General features: G+C 34.6%; 1 protein-coding gene across 1 annotated transcript in view; it reads right to left on the bottom strand.

The window, feature by feature from the left end:
* Nucleotides 1-26,762, bottom strand: part of PIEZO2 (piezo type mechanosensitive ion channel component 2) — a 383,378-nt gene that overhangs the window by 219,825 nt on the left and 136,791 nt on the right. The gene's annotated exons all lie outside the window — the stretch shown is intronic.

Here is a 26,762-nt window from a genome sequence, read left to right as displayed (position 1 = left end):
GTCAATATATAGAAAGAAAATAATTAAGGCAACTATTTTTTAAAAGGGGAAAAAGTAAAGGGGCCTAATTGGAACTAATCTTTTTACACTTCATTTTAAGTGTTAAAACCTCAATGCCAGTAGGCTATGATAGGTTATATATGCATATTGTAATACCCAGGGCAACCATTAAGAAAACTATACTAGGTGGTATACTCAAAGCACTATAAATCAGGATGCTCATGTTACCCACAGGAAGGTAAAGAGAAAAAAAAAAAAAAACGGAAAAGGGAGGAAGGAAGGAAACCATAGGAAACAAACAGAAGACAAATAATAAGATAGTTGACTTAAGCCCTAGCATATCAATAATTACCTTAAATATAAATAGTCCAAATATACCAATTAAAAGAGATTGACGGAGTGAATAAATAAAGAAAAGAAAAACATGATTCAACAATATGCTGTCTATGGCATCTCACTTCAAATATGATATAGGAAGGATGAAAATATAAATATGGACAAAGATTTAACATGTAAACACCAATCAAAAATGAAGGTGAAATAGATTTCTTCAGATACACAAATGTTGAAATTCACCAGCAGACCTCCACAAGAAATATGAAAGAAAGTCCTTTAGGTGGAAGGAAATGATACCATGTGAAAATGTGGGTGTATAAAAAGAATGAAGAGCACTGGAAATGGTAAATACATGAGTAAATATAGAAGATATTTTATGTATTATATAAATCTCTTTGAAAGAGGACCAACTGTGTAAATAAAAATAACAAAATACTGTGCGCTTTATAACATATATAAGTGCTAGGATGGGATAAATTCTGGTATACTATAGCAAGATTCACAATAAGTGAAGTGGTATAATATTCCATGAACATAGACTGTGACAAGTTAAAAATGAAAACTACAAACACAAAGAAAGCTATATAATGTAAAGTACAGCATGGAAACTATAATAACAAAATATTTCATTGTATATTTCAAAGTTGCTAAGAGAATAGATCTTAAAAGTTCTCATCACACACAAAAAATTAACTATATGAGGTGATTACTTACTAAACTTATTGTAATAATCATTTCATAATATATCCATATATCAAATCACCATATTGTACACCTAAAATTATTACAATGTTATACGTCAATTATATCTCTCAACAAAACTGGAAAAAAATATTAAAAAACAAAACAGTTTTGGCTACTAGATCAAGAGATGAGATACAATTTAATTTAAAAACATAATCCAAAATAAGATGAAAAAGGATGAGGGACAGATAGCACAAATAGAAGAAAAAGTTAATGACAGATATAAGCTTAAATATACCAATTATCACATTAAATGTATATGTACTCAAGATTGTGGAGGGGCATGCTTCAGACTTCTAAAATACAGGTAATATTTTAGTTGTATTGTTAAACTTTATGTCTTAAACATAATTCCAATATATAATAAAAAGTGAAATATACATAGAAGTGTTTATTGAATCTTGCACTAAGAATTACTGTAACAATACTTATGTATATACAATTGAAATATATTTATACCTTGACCAATACCTCTTTATTTATCATAAATTCTTTATGAAATATAATTAATTTTGTTAAAAGACTTTTCTTTAACAGATGTGTTTTCAAGAAATCCTATGATGTATGTTTTAGATTAATGCAATCCTTGAATACAAACAAATGTTAATTATTCCTAATAAAATCTGACTTGGCTCTCAAACTATTGCACTGATGACATTTTAAGATTGATACTTTTTTTGTTTCTTGATTGGAATGGGTGCTGGGAGTATATTCACTGGTGAGGGTGAGGAATGATAGAAATCAGTGGGGTACAGACCAGAAATACACAGTGTATATATGTAGGGAGGGGAGAGAGAGATTGTATGAAAATTTCCATTCCCAAAGTAGGAAAATATCTGAAAGCAGCTATAAAAGACTAATTGATTCTTTTTCCAAACTGTCACTATCATTTCCTAATAGTAATTCACAAAGATATAATTCTCTCTGCCAACTTTAATTTATAGAGAATTTGACTTAGATTTTATTTTATAACATGAATGAGTGTTCACATGTGTGCACGCATGTGTTACAGAAATACAATGTAAATAAATTAAATGTTGTGTTTTGTATAGATGTGAGTAGATGCATGCATTCACTCTCATGAGGATATTTGTGAGAGTGTTATAGCTTGTTTATAAAAGCCAGCCTCTTGTATCCATGTTAATTTTATACAAGTCCATACTACTCACTCCAGAAAATAGATGGAATGTGTCCATCTCAATGCAAGGCCAAAAGTCCTTAAACGAAGGCTAAATATTAGAACTCTGCATACTAATACAGAGGTAATCATTTATTGGTTAGTAGAAATGGTAGTTATATCTATTTTAAGATAAAATTTCCTTGGAAGCAAAAATATAAGTTTTGAATTTTTTAATTGCCTCATGGCTAAGAAATAGGAAACTTTTTTTTTCATTTCCTTCCACTTTGTAGCAGCCTAAATCAATATTAATGCAGGATATGAGTGAAGAGTCTGTACACATTTGCCCTTCACATAAGTAATGCAACAAACCCTACAAGAACAAGAAAGATCAAACAAATTATCTCAACAGCAATCTGAATATATTCAAATAATGTTTAAAGAAAGGAGGTTAGACAAGAACTTTATGAGGCTAAAGAAGTCCCACTTCTAAAACACTCTTCCAAGAGATCATCTAAGGGCTATGTTCTCCAGCCCAGGGGTGAGAGAAGAGCTCCAAGAACCCTAATTCCCACCCTCCTTTCCGCAGAGTACTGGGGCTTCAGAGAGAGCACAAGCCATTCCAGCTTGGGCCCAGCAGCCTGCACACAACTTTTCTACTCCATGTGGATAAAAGATTCCAGAAAAGCAATGAATATGGCCGTGACACCAGCCACGACTGGCAGGAAAATTATTGCATTTACACTGTATTTACACTGCTAACAAGGCCAGCTTACATAAAGTGAAGGAGATTTTCTCCTCAGGGATTTAAAGAAGGCATCGTCACATACTTCAAAACAGGAAGGAAAAATCATTCAGGTGACTGAGGGACTGATATGGTCAAGTGCTGCCTCTTCTGTCCCTCAACTTACATCTTCCAAAATGAATGGCATTGATAAAGGAACCAAGAATCAGAAGGAAGCAGATTCCTCTGGACTCGAATACTTTCCAACGGTGTTCTCGAAAGACAATAGTGAATTTTCAAAGTTGTCATGAAAAACATATTGGATAAATAGAATTGAAGCAGGAATATGTTTTTTATTAAATCTTATGAAAACGAAGGGAAACAAATACTTTTTTATTGACAAAACAGGGACTGAACTCAATTTATATTGTTGAATTCTAAAAATGTTGGCTTCATCCCACATATTTTAATATTAAAAATAAACAGTAAGTTATAGTTTAGCTCCAGCCAGGGGGTTAGCACAGGTAAACTGACTTTCTTTTCTGTTGTAAATTAGTGTGCTCTATATAAAGAGACTGGAGAAGGGTTAATAGATAGTATACCATTTCATCGCTTATACAACTTTTCTACTGTGTGCCAGACACCTTAAGCAGAAGGTAAAAAAAATGGTAAGCGTCTCTAAAGTTATTCACAACCTAATGGATGAGGCAAACACAACACATATGCTTGAATAATAGAATGACAAAAAAGGAGTAAGCAAAATACATACTGTGAAAATTAACTCATATTTTGTCACTGCAGTTGACAATAGCAAATTGAATATTGCTTATGTCTTCAGCTATCTTTTTTCAACTAGAGAGCAGAAAACTTAAGTTACTGTAAATGCAGCTTTATCTATTACCAGTACCCTGATAACATCCACATCTGTGTCTCCAAGAAGATGACTTTTCTGAACCATAGATCCATTTACATAATGAGCTATTGGACATTTCCACTTATAGCCCCACAGACGCATTGATCTCAGGATTCAAAACACTAAATTGACACACATCTTCCCTTCTCCCTTTCTCTCTTTTCCTTCCCTATGTCAAATCTGAGCTTCCTCATGTGGTCCTTAGACTACTTAAATGGAACCTTTATCCACTGAGTCAGCCTCTTTCTCTTTCTTCCACATTTAATTCGACAATAAATTATATTTCCTGAAGTATTTCTTATAAAATTCCTCTTCAATCTCTTTAGTTCAGGTTCTCATCATTTTTCACCCAACAGTCCCCTGACTGGTCCTTGCACTGCCATTGCCTCAATCTGTCATCATATACATACACATACCCACACAAAATTTATGCTATGGACAGAAAGATCTTTCCAAAACATCATCTGCTCACTATTTAAAACCCTCATAGGTTCCTGCCACCAATGGGCTAAATAAATTCCAAACACCTATAAAAGATGTCCAAGACCTTCTAAGTACCCAGATAACTTTCCAGGCCCCACAGCTGGAGATTTTAATCATTCTTTCGGGGGCTACTTTACCTCTTAATTATCTCTATGTCTATGGCAGCTTCATCATGTATTACTGCAGGGATCTGCTTATATGCCTACCTCTTAGACATGAAACTCCTCAATGCAGGGGACTATAGCTTACTCATCTGTGATTCCTTGAGGCTGACACACTTATTGGGACAGAGTATGCCCATATATTCAATAAATATTTGTTGAATAAGTGAACAAAGAAAATATAAAATGTGAAACTGTTTCAAAAATGTTATCTAACTTAGAATTTACAGTAGCTCTTAAAACAAGTAATCATGATTTTGAAGACCTGTAGATAAAACCAATCTCTATTGCTCTGATTCCTCCACTCTTTGTTAAAGCCCCAAAACAAGCAATGAGGAAAATTCCAATTTGTTTTAACTATGGTCACTGACTTTTTTTCCAAAACAATTTTCTTATTAAGGAATACTTTACATAAATTAGAATTCACTGTTTTTTGTGCATAATTTTTCAAGGTCTGATAAATGCATATGGTTGTGAAACCACCGCTTCCATCAAGGTACAGAGCATTTCCATCAGCCCCCAAATTCCCCAGGGGCCTTTGCAGCCAACCACTGCCATGATTCCCCAGCCACTGGTGGCCACTCGTGATCTAGTTTCTGTTCTTAGAGTTTGATTTTTTCCAGAACATATGTAATCATATAGTACATACTATTCTGAGACTGGCTTCTTTCACTTAGCATAATACATTTGAGAATCAGTGATATTATTGTGTGTATCAGTACTATGTTACTTTTTATTGCTGACTAGTATTCTACCTGGGAATGGTTTGTTCACCCATTCACTAGCCCAAAGACATTTGGGTTTTTTCCAGTTTGGTGCAATTACAAATAAAAATGCTATAAGCATTTGCTAGAGATTGTTGTGTATATATAAATTTTCATTTCACCTGAGTAAACACCCAATAGCAGAGTTGCTAAATTGAATAGGAAGCATATGGTTAACTGTATCACATACTGCCAAACATATTTTCAAAGTAGCTATAGGATTTTTCATTCTCACCAGCAATGTATTTGAATTTCAATTGTTCCACTTCTTATCTTCATTAGAACTTGGAATTTTCTCCTACTTTTCCCCTCCTCTCCTCCTCCTTCTCCTTTCTCCTTCTTCTTTGCCATTCTAGGAGGTTTATAGTGATAATCTCATGCTTTTAATTTACATTTCCCTAATGACTAATGATATTAATTGTATTCTCATGTGTTTATTTGCCATCTGTATATCTTCTTTGGCAATGCTTTTTGCTCTTTTTTTTACTGAGATGTATGTTTACTTACTGTTGAGTTTGAGAATTCTTCACATATTTTAGATACAAATCTTTTATCAGATATGTGATTTGCAAATATTGCCTTCCAATTTATGGCTTGCCTTTTTATTGTCTTAGTGAATTTTGAGGAGAAATTTTCAATTTTAATAAAGTTTAATTCATCATTTTTTTCTTTTATGAACCATGCTTTCAGTGTCTTATTTAAGAAATCTTTCCTTTTTGGCTAACCCAAGACCAAAAAGATCCTATATTTTTGTAAGAGTTTTATGGTTTTAACTTTTACATTTAGGTCTATGGTTTATTTTGAATTATTTCTTGTATATGTTACAAGGTAAGGATTTAAGTCCTTCTCCTCCTCCTCCTCCTCCTCCTTCTCATTCTCCTCCTTCTGTTCTTCCTCCTCTTCCTTCTTCTGTTTTTTTAAATATAGATACCCAATTGGTCCATTACCATTTGTTGAAAAGTCTTTTCTTTCTTCATAAAATTGCTTTTGCAACTCTGTTGAAAATCAATTGACCATGTATGTATGGATCTATTTCTGGACTCCTTTATTCAGTCCTATTAATGTATATGCTTGACCTTCCATCAATAGCAAACTGGCTTGATTATAGTAGTTATATAGTTTTCTGATCACATCCTATTCACCCCATTGGTGAGAGAGGGATCTGCTACCCTAAATACTATCAGGTAACTATACATACAACATGCAATACCAGATGGATCAGATATTTTCTTAGTCACATGTATGTACTCACAACCCTGGGAAGGAGGATGCCATATGCCATGCAGGGCCACATGGGGTTGCGCTTGGAAGAGAATGAATGAGCAGAGATGAGGAAGGTAGTCTTTGGAATATAAGAGGATAGGGTAGCCCCTGGATACCACAGGAAGATGTGACTGGCTTTTTAAAAAAATTTTTGGGCTAGCAAGAAACGAACAAACGAAACCTGTCAGGGTGAAGAAGGGTGCAGAGCAGTTGGTCCAGCTAGCAGAACTAGCCATGTGGGATGAGGAGCCCTTCCCACTGGTGGACACACATCTGGTGAGAGCAGGGGAGCCTGCTGGGGCACTATGAGGCTCAAAGATGTCAAGTCAGCACATGAAATTTTTGATTTTATACAATATAAGTAAGTCTTGAAATCATATAGTATAAATATTTAAACTTTCATTTTTCCTTTTCAAGATTATTTTGGCTATTTTAGTTCTTTCGTTTTCCACATATATATTAGAATCAGTTGTTTGATTTTTATAAAAATGCCCTGCTGGGATTCTGGCTAGAAGTGTGTTGAATTTATAGACCACTTTGAAGAGAAATGATAACATAACAGTGAGTTTTCCAATCTATGAACGAAACATGTCTCTTCATTTGTTTAAATTTTGCTTGATTTATTTCAGCACCATATGCATCTTGCACATACTTTGTTAGATTTACATAAAAATTCTTCCTGATTCTTGGTGCTATTGTAAATACTACTGTCTTTCAAAAGTTACATTTATAATTCTTGATTGCAGTACATAGAAATACAATTGATTTTTGTATGTTGACCTTGTATTTTTGCATCCGTGATTTTTTAGAATTTTCTACACAGATTCTTTTAATTCACTGTATTGATGCTGCTTTATCAGAAAACAAAAATGAACAGTAGGAAAACAATGATGTGGGAACTTCAATGAGTATTCATCAGGTTCTTCAACTGCTCCTCTAAGATAGGTGTTGTTTTGACTTCCAATCAGCAATAGAAAAAATAGGGATTTTGCAGGCCTACTGACCCATCCACACACACCTACAGTGTATTCAGAGCATGGAGAACAGTGACCAGTAAGCCGTGACATCATGCAGATCCTGGAGCCAACTGAAAGCCCCGTGAGAGAATGGGAACAACCTGCAATCAAGTGAGTCTGCTTCTTACATTTTGGAAAGAAGCCCATCTGGCAGTTTAGAAACCATATGTTAGATGCCCAGGACACTAAGCCAATTGCTCATATTTCCTGATCAATACTTTGTTACATAGGTACCTAGTGTTTGGGGTGGGGGATGGGAGGAACAATATAAGACTAGTTTTCTACAGAGAGAATTCCTTCTAAAGACTTAATCACTAAGCCAATAATATCAACAATAATAATTAATAATAATAATAATAAAGAAGAAGAAATGCCTGTTTTCATCCTACTATATATTCATTTTCAAGAAATGAAAATAATTTTTTGTTGTTTTCTATACCTTCAAAAACTACAAAGTATTCATGACCCTAGTTTTTCTCTAAAGCTGACACATACTAAAACAGGCTGGTGAATCATGAGAGCAATGAAAAACCTAATGGGGCCTCTCCTCTGTAGATTACTTGGCAAACCAGATAAGGAAATATGAAACAGTCCAAAAGTTATGCTTCACCCTTTGTCTCATCCTCTCTGCAGGAAGGCTGTCAGAAACACAATTTTGTTTGGTTTACTAAAGTAACAAAACATTAAAGCTGTCTTTAGAATTTCTAGAGATGTCTTATATTCATAAATAAATATATAAGCTTGGTTGTTGAGAAAAATATTTGGCTTTAAGTACCTGAACATGGGGACATACAGGAAAGAGGTCATCTCCAGCAGCTCAGGAATAGGAAGAGCAAGCTATAGCATGGTTGTCTCAGCCTAAGTTCCCCAGAAAGTAGATCTTGATTGACTTCATTCTGGGGTGGAATCTTGAGGAACAAGAGTGAAGAAGAGGAAGAAAAGCAGGGAAACGGGGAAGTGTCTGAAGGATGCACTAGACACAGGTCACCTCCTAGTGCCACTAATTGCTCCATCTCACGTGACTGTCTTCCAAGAGGTCATATAAGTAAATGCTTCTCAGGACAATTCATCTTGGGGAAAAGGGAGACAAATCTATTCTTCAGCTCCCAACTTCCACTGAGAAAGTTCATATCCCATGAAGTATCAATTTCCCCATTCTTTGTGTGTGACATACCTCATCACCCAGTGACAGCCCATCATCTCAAGCCTCTACATCAACAGAAGAACCTTCAGGCAGAAGAGCGGTGACCCAGTGTGAGTGACTGTGTCCATAGGGAGTAGGTTGCAGCTCCCTCAGAACTGGTTGCCATGGTGATGGCTATGGCTGACACAAGTGACAGGGGAGCTAAGAGGATCGGAAGTAACACATAAGTGTGAACAGAGCCCCCTAGGTGCGATTGCCTTTTTCTTTCATTGTTCTCTCTTTATGATTCCTTATCACTAAAATTGCCCTTTATCTCCTGAATAGTTCAAACATCATGAGATAAAGTATATTTGCTAGGTTCATTAAAATTCTCCTAGTGATTTAGATGTTTATTTCAAACATTGTGGCTATTCAATAGAAGAGAAAAAAAGATAAAGAGAAGAGAGAAGGGACAAAGAAGAAGGAACAGGAAGAAAGAGAAAAAGAGAGAGAAGAAATTTGAAAGAGAAGAAAGAGGAGGTGAAGGAAAGCTGGAAGGGATGTAAGTGCTTGCTCTACTTTAAAAGCTCTAGAACACATTTCCTTACATTATGTTTCATGATGGATTTGAAATGTGCAGGTGTAAACAGAAAAAGTTTTCTAGAAATTAAGTCCATATTACACTCAGACCAAGATCAGTCTTAATTCTCGGGGATAAAACGAACTGGGGGAGGAAGAAGAGTCAGTTTGGGGTCTGGTAGGAGCCAGGAGACAGGAGTGTGAGGAGAGCACTGAAATCCCTTCTGGCATGCCTTCAAGCTTTTGCCTGAGATGCCCAGTGGAAGTTATTTAATTCTGTCTTTTTCCTCTCTTGGTTACCTGTTATCTGGGGAACCTCAGGTGAGAAAGATATAAATGTAATCACGAGAATGACAGTACTTGTATTTCAGTGTTTTCCTTCAACATACTTAACACTTCATCTCCATAAACTATATAGAGTAAGTGCTTTGGAAACAAACTAACCCTAAAATAGAAGCACTATACATGGATACTGCTATAACAGAGGATCACTGCTATAACAGAGGATCACTGCTATGTTTTTTCATGTTTCTACTTTTTGCTATTCCATGGCCTGCCCATTTAAATTTCGAGAATGGCTGACTTCAATATTTCATTTCTACCTTCCTGGATTAATTTTTTAGCAGTTATTACCATTTGAATTTTATAAAGCTTAGCAATTTATATGTCCTCCACATTTCAGAATATCAGCTCCTCAAGAGCAAGGATTCAAGTTTTTGTCATTGCTTTTGCTTTTTTAAGCTACTACATCCCCAGCATCTGAAACAGTGCCTAACACATAATGGATTAATAAATATTTATGACTGACAAATATTTGTTGGATGAATGAATAGACTTGAGCTGTGCTTTCTATGACTCTGACATTCTTGAGGATGGAGGAGGAGTGCCTCTCTCTGTTGATTTAAATTAAGCATCAGTCATTACGTAATGGAATTCAAGTATGAGACATTTAGTAACTCAGCTACCTAGAAATGAGTTTTCATCTAATGAGTCTTATCAAAATTCAGTTCCATGATTCTCAACCAATTCCAATGTCCTTATAATAATGCCCCTTGGTTTCACTATAAGAGAAACAAAAAGTCTACTTTTTCCAAAAGAACATTCATGTACTTCGGGTAGTCTATTACTAAAGTGAGTGTTAAGACTATAAAAAGGTATATATATTCTGGGCAATAAATTTGACCACTCTGACTTTAAAACATAAATAAAAATACCAACTCTATGACAACTGTATATTATTGAGTAAAAGTTAACTGGTATAGTTACTAAAACATAATAAATATTGAAATTATATCATTATTGAGAATGTTTACTGCTATAACTCAAATCCAAGAATGAATTATAATTCTAAGAGTAAAATAAATGTGAGTTACTGTTGATAATTATGTCTACCTATAAAAAATCAAAGAGAGAACACAATGAATATTTTTGTCAATAAAGGATATATTAATTATTCAATCTTATTAGTGAGATGCCTATTGTTGCATTTTACTAGCCTATTGATTCAAATTTTACACTATGAGGTATTGAATCAAAGAGCTGTTTTAAATGGAACATGTACTTTATTTCATTTTTGAAATCTTCATAGCAAAATGGTATGTGCACCTGCATCTGAATTAATAAAAAGGGTAAGTAATTTTATAGAGATTTCATCAGAAACTTCACATCCTGTCTCTAAAATTATCTAAAAGCAGATTCTTAAATAATAATTTAAGTTCTGGATTACTTAGTTGTTTGGATTGAGGGAAATGTCACATGCCCAAGTTCATTATCAGTATGTCAGAAGATCACATGTACATATCCATTGCAGGTACGGTTGACATGAGATGTGACACATTCACACAGATATAAAGAATAAATTCTTTAAATTTATTATGAAGATTCTGCATCTCACTTTGTCAACTTCTCACACTGCCACCTGTGCATATCCACTCCTTCTGCAAGACATCCAATCAATTCATATGCTCCCACTACCACCCTTTTATTTAATGAAATCACAAAATCTGGTGAGGAAGAGAGACCTATCCAATAGTAGAGAGGAGGAAGATTTTTAGACTTAGACAAGAGCCTCATTTAAATTATAACTCTAACATAACAGACATCTACATTTCTTTTAAGTAAAATATTCATTAGACATACTTCTAGCAAAGTCAAATAAATGACATACTTTGACGTTATTACAAACAATTTTATATCAGTAAGTCTTTATTGTATCCTAGGTACTTAGAAATAATAAAGAAATAAAGAGATAACTTATGTCACAAATGTGTATATGTTTTACATATTTGTAAAAGTCCAAAAAATGTCAAATTGAAGTAAATCAAGTTTTTATCAGTTTTAGAATATTTGAGATCATAAAGCTCTGAGCTTAATCTTATAGAATACAGTTTCTGCTTTTCATCTTTTTATTGAAATTAGAAAATCTTAAAAATGTCAAACCAATATAGTATGTACTTTAAATATTAACATTGTTTTTGTTCAATCAAATGCTCTAGATCTCATTTAAAATATTTAAAATATAACTCTAAAAATTTAGCTATATAATAGCAAAAAGCAAAACTTCTTATATGTCCAATTTCTAAGATTTCTTTCAAGAAATCTTTCAGCTAGACTCTACAACAGAAGTAGGAATTCTCTAGTCTAAAAGCTATTGTTTTTATATTATTGTTTATCTTCATTCGAACTCTAAAAAGTAATTATGAACATGAAAAGTAGCATTTCCAGACCTAAAAAATTCATTTATAGACACAGCATATCTAATATCATAGGTGTCTTCAAGAAGAAATACAGTAGTAGAAATTATATAGCTGTGGCCACAAAGAAATGAATTTCTAATGTTATTGTATCTATTTTTACTCGTTGGTTTTTATGGATCAACTGTGTGTTTGTCAGTTTTTCCTAAGTTGATGACTAAAACTAGAAAAAGTCCCCTATCCCTAATTTTAAAATTATATTCTCAATTTTTTCAAAAAACATTACTAGGTGAGCATTGGACTAAGTGTTCTAGTACAATCTTTGCAATCAGCTCTCACAGCAACCTTGGGGAAGTCACAAACTACTGTGTCTCTGCTTATCCTTGAACTGAAAAGGCCAGACTGGACAACCTATAAGATTCCATTTTGTAGAAGAGCCCATTATTCTGTCAATATAGACATCTCAAAATGAATGATTATCTACATAATATAATTCCTAGGAAATTCCCATTTAGAATTCTGTTTCCAGGTAGCTTTTGAGTTAACAATGAATACAGGAAGTTTTGCACTCTCTAGTTATGCTGCTATGGATCTAATTCCATGCAGGGATTTCGAGCTCAGTAGAGAGGATATTTTCATGAATGAAATAAGGCCACACGTATCCAATTTTAAATGTAAATGTCAAGATGGCTAGAGGGCTGCTATGTCTGAGAGGAAATAAACTTAAATAACAAAGAAATAGACACAAGGACTCGCCCTAGAGAACCATTAATAAAAACATCTCATAACCAAACATTGGCATTGGGAGGGTTGGCTTTCCCTAGAGGATGTGTATAAAAGGTGAACTGCTGAACCCTTTAGGCTATGCAAAAAGCCATCTGGAAATGCACCTTGATTCTCACAACATCCACACTTTTTTTTTGTCCAAGAACCTAAGACAAAAGACTATAATAATTATATTAGCAAGATCATAAACTCTTTATATCATGGGGTTATTCTGATCCCCCAAATTGCAACTGAATTAGAATTCTTTCCAGATGCTCTGTTCAATGAAAGAGTCTCAAAAGAATTGTGAAAGAATGCTATCCCAAGCTGTTTATAGTAAGTAAAATATGCAATAATTGCCTTTCTGCATATCTATCAGGCATCTCTTCTCTGCTCACTCAACTTTTCCTTGGGACTTTCCCCTCCTGATCCCCAGAGTATCTTCTTTCCATGCATTCTCAATTTTCCCACAGTGCTCCTGTGAGTGGAGAAATGTCAAGACTGGGAGTCTAGAAGCTGCACACAGGATTCATTCCTTGCTCCTCTGTTTGGGATTCATGGTTAATTTTTATCAAATTTATGCAGTTCTGATGGCTTCTCTGCAATCTTGCCATCAGTTCAGGTGACCTTATTTTATGTTGTTCTAGAACCAGACTTCTCCTGCTTCATCTAGCTGTGCTACATTTCCCTTCCTTCTGCTACCTTTCTTCTTTCCATAGACACACTTTCGGTAGTTACCCGGAGATATAGTATCAACTCAATTTTGGACTTATAATTCCATTCTCAATATATGTCAGTCACTGAAGCTCTTTAAATGGAAGAACCCTTTCTAGTGATCACATTCTATGAATACATGTTAGTAACGTAAGAGATTACTTTGCTCACTAAGCTATACACTGATAGCTACTTGTTGTAACAATCAGTAAAGCTCCGTTCTATCATGAAATGCATACACCTGTATCTTCTAGGAACTCTAAAATATTAGAATTGTTCTGGGGCTATAAATGTCAGAAGCGTTTCTCCAATTAAAATTAAAAATAAATATACATAGAAAGAATCAGTTTACTGTGAGATAACTGGACAGCTCTTAAGATAGTAGCATTTCTCTACAGCTAAAAGCAACATTCTTGTATTTCTTCCTAGAGTCTAATTGAAGAATTTCACTAAATACATATCAAATTTAAAGTCAAGATCTTGACCAGATGCATAATGTCTAGAAAAAGTCAAAGTGGTTTTCCATGTTAAACTATATAGCAATAGGAAAAAAAATAATTTCTTTTCTACATTTATATCTTCTCTTTCCCACAAATAGCAGTACCGATTCCTTCTAACATAATTCATGAAAGAATGACAGGTAAAAACATCTAGAAATTAAAGGTGAGCCGAGTCCAAAAATACATGATATAATATTACCTTTACCAAAAGCTATTTCTCCATTTTATGGTTTTGTACTGTGACATACACATAGTTATGTCTTACGCTGAAGTGAAGATGACTGAGCATATCAATAGATGCCAGTTCAGGCTATTATTATCTGCATTTTGAAGTCCTCTGAGAGTTCTATTTTCTATTTGTAGTCTGTTTTTTTCAGACTTATCTAGAATCTTCTCCAAATGAAACCTCAAGTTAGTCATTTTGGGAGAAAAATCCACTTTTTAATGCTTCTATGAAAAATAAACTCCAGATGAATTAAGACAACAACAAAAAATAGAGTACAATACATATCCACGTTGTAAATTTGCAGCATTGAAGCAATAACAAAAAATAGAAATGATGGATTATAATAATAACAATGAAAAAACGCAATGTAATAAAAATGACAAAAATCAATTTTAAAAATCAATCTTGTGAAATATAGTTACAAAGTATATGATGAGCAATTATATGAGTAAGTTTTCCAAAAAATAAATACTAAACATAATGAAAAATGAGAAATAATTGTTTGCTTTTACCAATTATTTTTAGAAAAAGCATTCAGTTGCTTAAAATCTATTAAAACTTAAAAGTGCTTTATTTAAATGCTGATGAGATTTCAGTGAATATAGTATACTTTTTTATTCTTTTTTGTTGTTATTGGGATGAAATTCACATACCATGTAATTAACTATCTGAAAATGAACAATTCAGTGGCATTTAATATATCCACAATGTTATACAACCACCAACTCTGTCTAGTTCCAAAACATTTTATCACCCAAGAAGAATATCCTATATTCATTAAATAGTCACACACACACATAATTCCACCCCCACCCCCTCCCCCGCCCCCTCATTGCTCCCTCCTCACAGTCTTTGGCAAATACAAATCCGCTTTCTGTCTCTATGGATTTGCTTATTCTGGAAACTTCATATAAATAAAATCATACAATATTTGAACTTTTGTTTCTGGCTTCTTTACATAGCATGTTTTCATGGTTAACACAAGTTATGGCTTAAATCAACTTCATTCTCTTTTACTGCTGAATAATCTATCTATCTATCTATCTATCTATCTATCTATCTATCTATCTATATATATATACACACACCTATAATTTGTGCGTGTGTGTGTGTGTATATATACTTATTTATTTATTTATTTATTTATTTATTTATTTATTTATTTATTTATCACATTTTATTTAACCATTCATCCTTTAATGGATATTTGGGTTGTTTCCACCTTTTGGCTTTTGCGAATAATTCTCCTGTGAACATCTGTAAGTATCTGTTTGAACACTTGATTTCAATTTTTTTGAGCATATATACCTAGGAGTAGAATTGCTGGATCATATGGTAATTCTATGTTTAATATTTTGAAGAACCACAAAACCGTGTTCCAAAAGGCTGTACCATTTTACATTCCCACCAGCAGTGTGTGAGCATTCCAATTTCTCCATATCCTCTCCAACACTTGTTATTGTCTATCTTTTTAATTATAGCTATTCTAGTGGATGCGAGGTGGTATCTCATTGAGGTTTTGATTTGTATGACTCTAATGATGTTGAGCATTGTTATGTATTTATTGCCATTTGTATATAAGAATGAAGCTATGAATGAAGATTTTTCTGAAGCCTCATGAGGCCCCAAGGTTTTGACTCCAATGATACATTTTTAAAATCACTCTTTCTCTCTGTTTCTTTTTCTCTCTCTCTCTTTCTTCCCACCCATCCATCCATCCATCCATCCATCCACCCATCCATCCATCCATGCATGCATCTATCCATTCATCACCTATTTCTTTTTACAGGTGGTGTTCCAATAGGTATAAGCACACTGATGATGGTACAGTACAGAAAAAGGGAAAATAACATTCAAATTTTTTACCTAGTAAATCTACTCCTAGAAATTTATCCTAAACAAATAACAGATTTCCATGCATAAATGCTCACAACAACATAAACAGCAAAAATCAAAACCAACTCCTCCCAAATAGGAAACGTTCTTATATATTAACATGAGAGAAGATTATGACAGAAATGAAATATCTATAAAGACTATATAGAAATGTGGAAACAAAAAACACATAGCAATAAAGAGTTCTAGTTTTTATCTAGGTGACCCAGGTTTGATGCCAGTAATAGGGACACAGTATAAGGATGTATAAGGTCCATGAGGGTAAGGATCCTTGATTTGTTCATTAAAGTATTCCAAATCTAAAACAGATTCTAATGTATTGCAAGTTATAAATAAATGTTTGCTGAATGGATATACATATGGATGAGCTAACAATTGCAGAATGTAAACCAAAAATGTATATGGCATGTGAAATATAATATGCAAAAATGAAAATATCCAACTAGGTCTGTCATTGACCTCTTGAATTCAATCCTTGTCCTTCTCAGTGGAATTCATTATCTCCTGTTTCAATAAAATATACTGTCCTTCTCCAGCTCTGCAAACCAGAAACCTAGGGATCACTACCTCATTTCCTAATACTCTACTCCTAAGTCATTTATTCATCAAATCATTGATTCTTCCTTCTTGGTAGCCCTCCACCATCTTCACTTCTCTCCTCCATCATCACTGTCTTCTCATGGATTACTGTTGCAGCATACAAAACATTTTCCTGCTTCCAGCCTTGCCTATTTTCAATCCATTCTTCACACATATGGCCAGTGTGCATTTTTCTAAAATTCAAATCTTAACATTTCTCTCTCCCTTGCTTTAAGATTTGCCAAAGCATCCCCACTGCCCATAAGAAAAACTCATAGTTTTTAATACAGTTTGCATTAGAAGCCTTCAATAGTGACTACAGAGTAAATCATCAGGATAGCTTTTTAAAAAATACTAGTGACTAAGCCCCATCCCAGAAACTCAGTTTCAGTTGATTTGGTGTGAAACCCAGGCATGGGTACTTTACAAAGCAACCTCACAGGTGATTCTATTATTCAACCAAAGTTAAAACCCATGGTTTCTATGGCCCTTTGTGCTACAACTTAACATTTTGTGTCCACTTTGGTTATGCCCAACCTCACATTCCAAGCTCCAGCCATACTGTCTTTCTTCTACCAGTTTTTCAACTGTGCTGTAATATCTCTTGCTTCTGAGTCTTTATACTTCCTTTGCTGTCAGTGGAGAATGGTCTTCTCACTCCCTTGGGAAAGATTACATATACTATTCCTTTGGGTTTCTGCTCTTCCATCACTTCCTCCAGGAGTCTTCCATCCCAGACTGAAATTGGTACCTATTTTGTATATTTCCACCATTCTTTGTCCATTCTCAACAACAGAGCTATATCAAACTCTATTACTGTTTTTCACCTATTTGTCTGCTACCACCTTCTACCAGTAGACTGTAAAGTCTATGAGATCAGGGCATGTGATGTTTGTTAGCTGCTGCATGCTAAGTACCTAACAGAGTGAATTCATACAGCAGGCATTTAATAAATAGTTATCAAATGAACAAATATGTGACAGAATTGTGGGATTCTAAATAATCTAAATTATTTAAAAATATTTTTCTTTGTAGTTGTTGTAGAATCTACTTTATGGAAAAACATTTTCAAAATGAACAATGTAAGATATAATCATCATTATTATAATTTAAATATAACATTCTTTCAAATTTCTCAATTAAATAAATGCAGAATATTTTTAAATTTAAATATAATTTAAATTTAAATATAATTTAAATATAATATTCCTTCAAATTTCTCAATTCAAGAAATAAATGCAGAATAATATTTTTTGAGATGTATCTGTAAAAATAAACATGAGATTGCAATGCAAATATCAACCTACTGATTCTACAAAACTAAAAAGGAGGAAATTGGTGCATGCTCTATCCTACTTAGATTAATGTAGTTTATATATACATCACGGGTACTTTGATATTTATTATCATACTTTGGCAGTAGAAATGATGTAACCACTATGTGAGAAGTTTTGAAAATCATCCATCAAATCTTAATCCACTGCATTGCTTCTTAACAGTGGTTTCGGGCTCTTCAAGGCAGATCGCCCGTTTAAAAACTGGAGATTATGTACTAATTAACAATGCAAGGTAATGAAAGAAAATTATTTAAAGCTTAATTATCAATGTGACACACATGTCTGCAAAGCAAATAATTTTTCAAAAAATAAATGATAAAGCAATTCGCAAAACGTAGGTCTATAAATAACATTTTAGAGTAATATCTTCAATATTAATATTCTCTCTCTATATATATTGCAATGGGAATCTCTGGAAATGTTTAAATGTCTCTAAAAATGAATATAAGAGAAATTATATTAGTAAGTTCTTTGTCAATCTTCTACATTCCCGAATATATTTTTAACACATGAAATCAAGAGGAATTTTCTAAATCCAAACTTCTGTTTATAAGAAATGGTTTTCATTTATGAATCCACATACCTAAGCCCTAAAATTACATATCATTTTTTTTAAATGTGAAGAATACTAAACTTGTGTCATTCAATTAATATTTTCTGGAATGTCATGATTATAAATGGTCCAATTTTGCTGCCCCCATTATACCCTTGAAATGTCCTTCCATTTTACCATTTCTTTGAAATCATACAGCTATAGCTTTATGTTGTCTGTCTACAATTTTGAGGTTAAGTTTACTCCCATACCACACAGACTTGCCTTAGTGCTTTTATGGTAAATAATTTACACTAGAAATGCTGCATCATGAAATTGAGGTTAGGGAAATTGTTATTTAAGCAAACACAATCGATCTCAAATCATTTTAAATTTCCTGCACTCTGATTTATCTTACAGCAAGGATTGGTGTGCATGATGTGGGGAGCAGATAAGCTGGAGAAGAATGGCATGACTATTTTTCATTTGTAGGATTTTCTTCCCTTCCATAATTATTAATGGGGAAAACTAGCCAAAGCACACCCTCCTCTCACAATACCCTTTCTCCTCTTCCTTCTTTGCTACTTCCAGCTTTGTCTTTTATATTTTCACTCCTAATTTCCCCAAATTCAAATGGAAATCTGAGTTTCCTTTAGCAAAGGAAATCAATACCAAGTTTCTTTATTTGATATATAATTTTTAAAGAGAAATAAAAACCCTCAAGTGAAAGTGTCATTCTCACATTTCCATATGAACTGAAAAGGGAAACAGTAACAATTATCAGAGTAAAATTTTCAGTAGGTACCTGAAGGGCAGAGAGAAGACGTTAGTACACTGTATTGTTCTCATTGATGGCTCAGCCATAGAGCTAGATGGTGAGGAGTCCACTGAAAATTGGTCACAAAACAAGAGTCATCCAATTTCACCTTTGTTGCATTTTTTTTTTTTTTTTGCTGCTATTAATTCATTTGTTCATTCTTCAAACAATTTTTGGGCAGTATACTACACATGGGCCACTATGGTTTAGGTCCTCAGGTTACAAAACTAAATAAAACATGATAGTCCCTACCCTTGATCTGACTATTCTAATGAGAAATATATAAAATCGATGATTATAACTCAGCGTGAAAAGTTTGATGACCAATGCTTAGAGTATTTGGAGAGCCAAAAGTCACTGGACTAGTCCACTCAAACCTCCTTGTGGGGGGTGAGGGAGGATGGTCAGCACTCAAGGATGAGTCCAGTGAAGGAAGAAGAGATGGGTGGTGTGGGTAAGAACATTCTCCCAGAGGAATAACAAGAGCAAAATATGGGCAGAAAATAGGAAGATTGTAGGATTTAGGAGTGGGAAGCAAAGACGACAACCATGGAACAGAGAGGAATCATGCTGGTGCGGTCGTCTTCCCACATTCTCTGTACCTCTTCTTTCCCTCCTAGATGAGTCCACTGACCTGTACACACCAACCACAGGAAGCCAGCACCCTTCTTGGTGATGTTGCAAGCTATTGTCACATTTCTCGCCTTTTTATCTAATCAGAACTTAACTCTTCTGTGGCTGCTCATTTTATCCACAACTATGATGTGGAATTGAGACAGTATAAATACACTATACCTGGCCCATATTGGGAAATGATGCACTGAAGCTATTATCATTACTGATTTAGAGCAAAACTTAGAGACAAAAATATGTTATAGAAAAAACAACAACAAACAAACAAGAAGCTGGTGTGAGCTATGGTGAGGCAGAGCGAGAGTGAAGGAGACCCACTGGAGTGCTTGATCTGTGTCAGGAACTATAAACATTTTACTTCATTTAAGAATGAGATTAATGGGACATATGATAAAGGAAGTGGCTCTACACATAGGTAGAATCAAAATTGCAAAAAAAGATGGGGACACATCTGCTTTAAAAGAATTAGAAGTAGGATTTCTCTCTTCTCCCTTCTGATTTATTTCTAGATTTCTGTCTTTGGTATCACTGATCCTTTCCTCCATTTGGTCAACCCTATTTTCCAAGCTTGCTATTCCATTTTTCAACTCTTGCAGTGTGTTCTTCATCTCCAGAAGTTCTATTTGGTTCCTTTTGAGGGTTTCGATCGCCTTGCTCTGCTCATCTAGTTGTTTTTTTCAATTCCTGAAATTGTTGATTTGAGTTGTTTTGGATTTCATTGAGTTTTTTCAGAAGTACCATCTTGAATTCTCTGTCATTTAAGTTGCATATTTCTATGTCTGTAAGCTTATTTTCTGGAGATTTTTCTCTTTTTTTCTGAGATGACTTGTCACCTTGGTTGTTCATGGTGTTTAATGGACTAATTCTCTGCCTGGGCGTTAATGGAAGTGTATTCCGTTGTTTTTCCAGAAAGATTTATTATATAAATCTTTCTAGCCTGCTGCAAAGAAGGCACTTTTCTTTTGGTTTCCAGTAGGTGGCGTCTAAGTCTCTTGGATCCCTGTTTATATAAAGCCTAAAAGTCTTTTTGTTTGTTTGTTTTCTGGTAGATATTTAATCACACTTGCTACTCTCGGTTTCAGTCCCTGTCAGTGTTAGCAACAGTTTCGATAGCGTTTGCTCAGATTCTCCTTGGGCTCCGCAGTGATGAGTCTCAGAGAGTATGGGAGGAGGGGCCCTCTGGGTTGGGAGTTGGGGGCTGCAGTTCTGCCTCGGTTTTGCAGCCGGGGCTGGTAAAAATCAACTGTTGTTTCTCTGTGGTCCTGTCCCGCTTCTCTACTTTCTGCCCTGATGACTGGGCCCTGCTGCCAGCTGCTAGACATTCAGGCTGATCAGGGAGGTTGCCACACCCTCCCCCTCCTCCTACAAGGAGCAGCTTCTTTATTTCTCCTAGTCTACCACCTGACACCTGGGGTTCTGACCTGTTGTAGCTCTTATGTGCAGATTCCACGCTCAGATGTGCTAGTGTGCAGTTTGAGTGTTTTCTGTTGAGTTTTAGATGTTCAGCTTATTGTTGTTTCAGGGGAAGAGATCTGAGGATGTCTCTCATTCCACCATGTTTCCTCAATCTTCCTGCCTTTTTTTAATCAAAAGGTGTATATATGATCTGGATGCTTTTAGACTGTTGTAATTAAAGAAAAATTAGACTGGTGTCCTCATCCTTGAACAGATGGCTAGAAGAATTACAAATTGGTCCAGGACGCTGTGGGGGTTTTTTTTTTTTTTTTGGTTCATTTGTTTTTAAATTGTTGTATTGAGGGGCAATGTCTGCTTTCAGGAAGCTAGCAAGGGAGAGGAGAAGAACAGAGATGAGAAGAATCAAGAGTCTCCCAGATGCCACCTTGCAGAGCCTCAAAGCCAGCTTTCATAAAAAAGCAGGCAGTAGAAAGTGATTTCAAAAAACAACTCTTAAACAAGCATGGGGCTAGTTTCCTTTTATAGATTTTATCTCTCATTTCATAAATATTAACTCTTTCCTCCACAGTACTGTGTCAAATATGAAAAATAAAAATGAATGCCCTTAGTTTATGTAATTATTTTTATAAGGATGGACCCACCAGGTGACTGCAAATCTCGGGGTCCATTTCCAATTAACATGATTAATGATGAGCAAAGCATGGGATAAATTTCTGTCTACATGTGCTAAGAGATAAACCACTGCCACTTGAAAGCAGAGCATCTACCAGAGTGACTCACTCCTTGCATCTACCTCACAATTACTGAGATGGGGTGCTGAACCACCCTTAGTCTTCTTGTCACAGGGACTTAGCATTGAGAGCTTCATATGTTTTGAAGATAGGAAAGCACCAGGATTAAGTACTATTTATGCCTATAACCTCCTCTTGGTCAAGAGGCTTCTGGGCTGAGTTCCCTGTGCTCTTAGAATGAGAAAAATTGGAATTCTAGACGCTCCTCCCCATAAGGGAAAGAAAGCAGATCTGACAGGTGTGACCCTCAGAGGGAAACTAATCTAACTATGAATGCTGCAAATAAATAAAAGAAATATTCAACTTATCATAAAGACAAAAATATCCAAACAAGAGAAAATCATGGACTAAATACCAGAAAATCCTATTTAAGTCCTATGGAACTATACTAATACAAAATCCTAGGAGGTATAATGGAATTAACAATCCTAAATAAGTTCCACACAGAGGAGAAAAGAGTGGAAAGTCAGTGCTCAGATCCCAGCTCAAAAATGTGGGGGCTTCAGGCAGCTCATTTGCTCTCTCAAAGCCTGTTTCCTCATCACTGTCCTCAATGCTACCCTTATCCATCATCACCTTCATCTATTCCTCAATGTAACATGAAGACTGGGCACTGCATCTATACAAAACAAAGGTGCCTCCCTGGCAAAGAAAGATTATAAAAAGGCACAGCACTGCAGGAGCAAGTCTTGGCCTCTTCGTAGGAATAAAATGAATCCCCTGTCTCCAGCTGGATCTAGCCCGGAAGAGGGTGTCCAGCCTGGTGATCAATGTCTAGGCCAGCTCGCAGCTCCCACTCACTTCCTCAGGCCTGTGGGCAGTAGTGCACAGCTGTCCATCTGCACAGCCCTAACTACTCTAAAGTCTTGTTTAAAAAATGGAAAGGGATCATGTATATGGAGTTCTCCACTTAAAAAATATTGGAGCCAATTTGTAACTTGAAAAAAGTAGTCATTAATTGGAAAAGGAATATAATGATCCCTGGGGCCCTGCAGTTAGTAGGTGCTCTACAAATAGTAGCTATTATCACCACAAATTTTTCCTTTATAGTTTTGTACTCAGAAGTTTCTTTCAATCAATGCTTTGGCACAGCACAAGAATCCAGACTGGCCTTGAAATTTCACTCACATTGCCACACATCCACCAATGAATCAAACAAACTACTTCTATGGAATCTGTAATGACATAATTGAAACCGGGTCTACATTTATTTAAATAGTGTAGTTTTGATGGAATGAAAATATTTTAGTAAGCGGCACAACACATGTTTGAGGAAAATTTACAGAGGTTCCCCCAGCCCCATCGATTTCCTCACTTACCTATAAGAGCACCGTTTTGGAAATTAAAAAAAGAGAGAGAGAAAGAGGGGGAGGTGTAAGTTTCAGTTCTGCACAATGGCACCTTTAACAAACCTGCCAGCTAGTCAAAAACTAAATAGGCTGGTTTGAAAAAATCTTTACTACTGCCAGTTAATATTCACAGGGCTCTGGGGGAACAAGAACTTTCAATGACTCGATATTTATAAATGCTACTGTTGTCCCTCAAACATGTGTCTTAGATTCCTGAGGGATACTGAGATTTTTTTTTTTTTTTTTTTTTTGCCGTAATAAGGATGAGGGTGTGTGAGTTTTAAATGGGGAGAGGAGTAGCGAGGAGAGCAAAATGAAACACATATAAACGAGCACTTGGTGATCTTGAATTTGAATACCACTTAAATATGATTGAGAAACCTGACCTGCCTGGGTTACTTCATTTTAATTTACCAATGTTTAAAACATAGAGAAAGCATTCAAAATGCACAGCATTGCTGGCCAAGACATTTTTTGTCTTTTTATTTGAAAATTTGCTACTTTATATCAACAGATGCCAAAAGAGGCTGAACTTCCAATATGGGATATCAAAATAGCTGAGTTTCTGTTTACAACTCTAATGGTGTAATCGAGACTCCAAATGCTCGAGAAACAATAACATTAGTGAGATGAAGTCAACTCTAAATTAAAAGTCACTGTTTCCATTACCCACTCTAACAGTATTTTCAGGATTTTATATAACTTGATCATTAAAAAATGCTCTAGGCTGAAAACCTGGTCTGTGTCAATCTTGGACTAAACTAGTTTTCAAAGCTCTGAAGTTTGTTTGCACTTCTCTTTTATCCCTTTTCAAGAATGTATTACTTCTAAATGCTGCACATGAAATTAAACCAAAAAAATCTGTAACACCCAATGAGCCAATGTTGTTGTATGCATCACTCACTTTTCAGAAGTTTATGACTTCTGTAAACTCACTTTCAAGGTGCCTTATGGCTGGAAGTAAAGAGCTCAAATTCCTTTTTTAACTCAATCATTAGCACATCCCCTCTCTGTCAGTTACTTCCTCAAAAATACCAGAATTTCACATTGTAATGTTAACTTTTGTAAAAATAAACTTCAAATTAGAATTCAACTTGGTAGAAAAAGTTTACTACTGTGATTTTATTAGATTGGCTCTTTGTGGAACAGAAGAGCTTTTATACAGGGATGTCAAAAAAGAAAAGGACAATACATTAGATTCGGACATGTTCGAGTTAAACTGCAGTGAGGAGTAAAAGTAGAGGACAATTGTGCATGAATCAAAATATCTCTGTGAGAGATGTGGAATAATCTTGGTATCTAGAAGCCCTCGGGAGAGGCAAATCTACCTCCCCAAGATTAGGTTGCAAGGAGTACTTAGGAAAAGGAATGTCAAGCCTGAGACGGCCTCTTCTTTACTACTGAGAAATACAGACCTCTTCATGGTCATAATGTAAGACCCATCTATAGTATCTAGGTAATTTGGATCCTTGCCTGAGAAGGAAGATACAAAGCAGAACAAACTTACACATGTGTTTGGGGGTGGCGGGTGGTTATCTGAAGTTTGTATGTCTTTCTGTCGATCTGTCTGTCTCCATCTATACCTTATAGTGGAGACTATACATAGAGTAAATACATTTACAAATCTGAAATGGAATATTGTTTTAACATTCCATATTACATATTTTTTTGGCCTTTGTAGAGTCATGGAAAATCATCATTTTGAATAAAAATGGAAATACCTAGACTAGGATGAATTTCACTGCCTATCTAGATACCCTCCAGTATAGTCCTTTCTACAATATCACTCAGTATCAAAAATTATTTTTACAAATGGGCAAGATATACATTGATAAACTCAATTTTTAAAAATCTGATGAATTATAATATATCTGTGATTAAATACTCTCAGTGATGAAGAACTCATTATTCATGAAATAGCCTTTCATTCAGACATCACTTATGGTTCAAAAACCCTTCCTGGGGGTTGATCCTGGGAATGTCTTATTAAGAAATAGCCAAAAGATTTTTGATTGAGAAGCACTACAAAATAATCCTGAAATCACTTTTACTAAGTCCAAAAAATTTGAACCTGGCCAAATGTAATAAATACTCTTCATCATTACAACATAAGTTCCATTATTTAAATAAATGCTGTAGTTTGTCAAGTTTTTAAGAATAAAGTGACTTCTACCAAACATCATAGCTAAATCTTAATAATGAAATATGATTCAGCCTTGAAAAGGAATGAAGTACTAACATAGATGAAACTTGAAACATTATGCTAAGTGAAGGAAGCCAGACAAAAAAAGGTCACATATTGTATAATTCTATTTAGATGAATATCCAGAATATGTAAATCTAATAGAGGCAGGAAGTAAATTAGTGATTGCCTTGGGATGAGCAGAGAGGGAATGGGGAATAATGCATGTGCTCATGGGCATAGGGTCTCTTTTTGGAATGATGAAATGTTCTGGAATTAGATAGTGGTGATGATTGTATAACCTAAAAACCGCTGAATTAAATTCCTTAAATGGGATAATTTATGGTATATGAATTATATCTCAATTTAAAAAACAATAAATCTTAAATCGAAAATTATTTTGATAGGCATTACTATCCAAGGAACTCTGAACTTAATAAAATGACCAAAATGAATACTAACATTAGTTCTGTAAAGTTTAGCTCTCTAAAGTTACCCAGTAAGAGAGAGTGAATAATTTATGAATATGGTTATACTAAAGAATCTCTCACTATACTTATGTTAATACTCTTTGATCCATAAAAAATTTTGAACCCCTTTTTATTTTACAGAGAAGTGTAGGTTTACTTCAAACTGCTTGTGCGTACACTTTTGAAACATTAGGAAATTTCAAATGCACAAATGGGTTTTTCAGAGAAAAATGGACAATTTTGAACTGTTATTATAGCCTATTTTATATCACAGGGTTTCTTAAGATTTAATTAAAACATGTGAATTGTATTCCATATACTTGAAATGCTTCTGTTTTTTCAAATGACAATCACACATACTACAAAAGCTGAAGTAGAATTTATCTGATGGCAGATTAAATTTGGAAAGATGAAACTACCTAGATAAAACATATATGTATTGAATTTTTATGATTATAACTTCAACATATAATGTATATAAGACATTATTTTTCTTTGAATAGAAACAAAGAACTCCCTGTTTGAAAAAGAAACTATATGTGTCATTTCCATTTCCCACAAAGACATATGAAACCTTACATTATGCTTTAGGATACACTTTAGGTCATGGTTATATAATAGTATTCAACTTTTATATTC

This window comes from Pteropus vampyrus, unplaced genomic scaffold (assembly GCF_000151845.1).
Source record: "Pteropus vampyrus isolate Shadow unplaced genomic scaffold, Pvam_2.0 Scaffold122, whole genome shotgun sequence".
NCBI classification, from domain to species: domain Eukaryota; kingdom Metazoa; phylum Chordata; class Mammalia; order Chiroptera; family Pteropodidae; genus Pteropus; species Pteropus vampyrus.
This window is presented reverse-complemented; position numbering and strand designations above follow the sequence as displayed.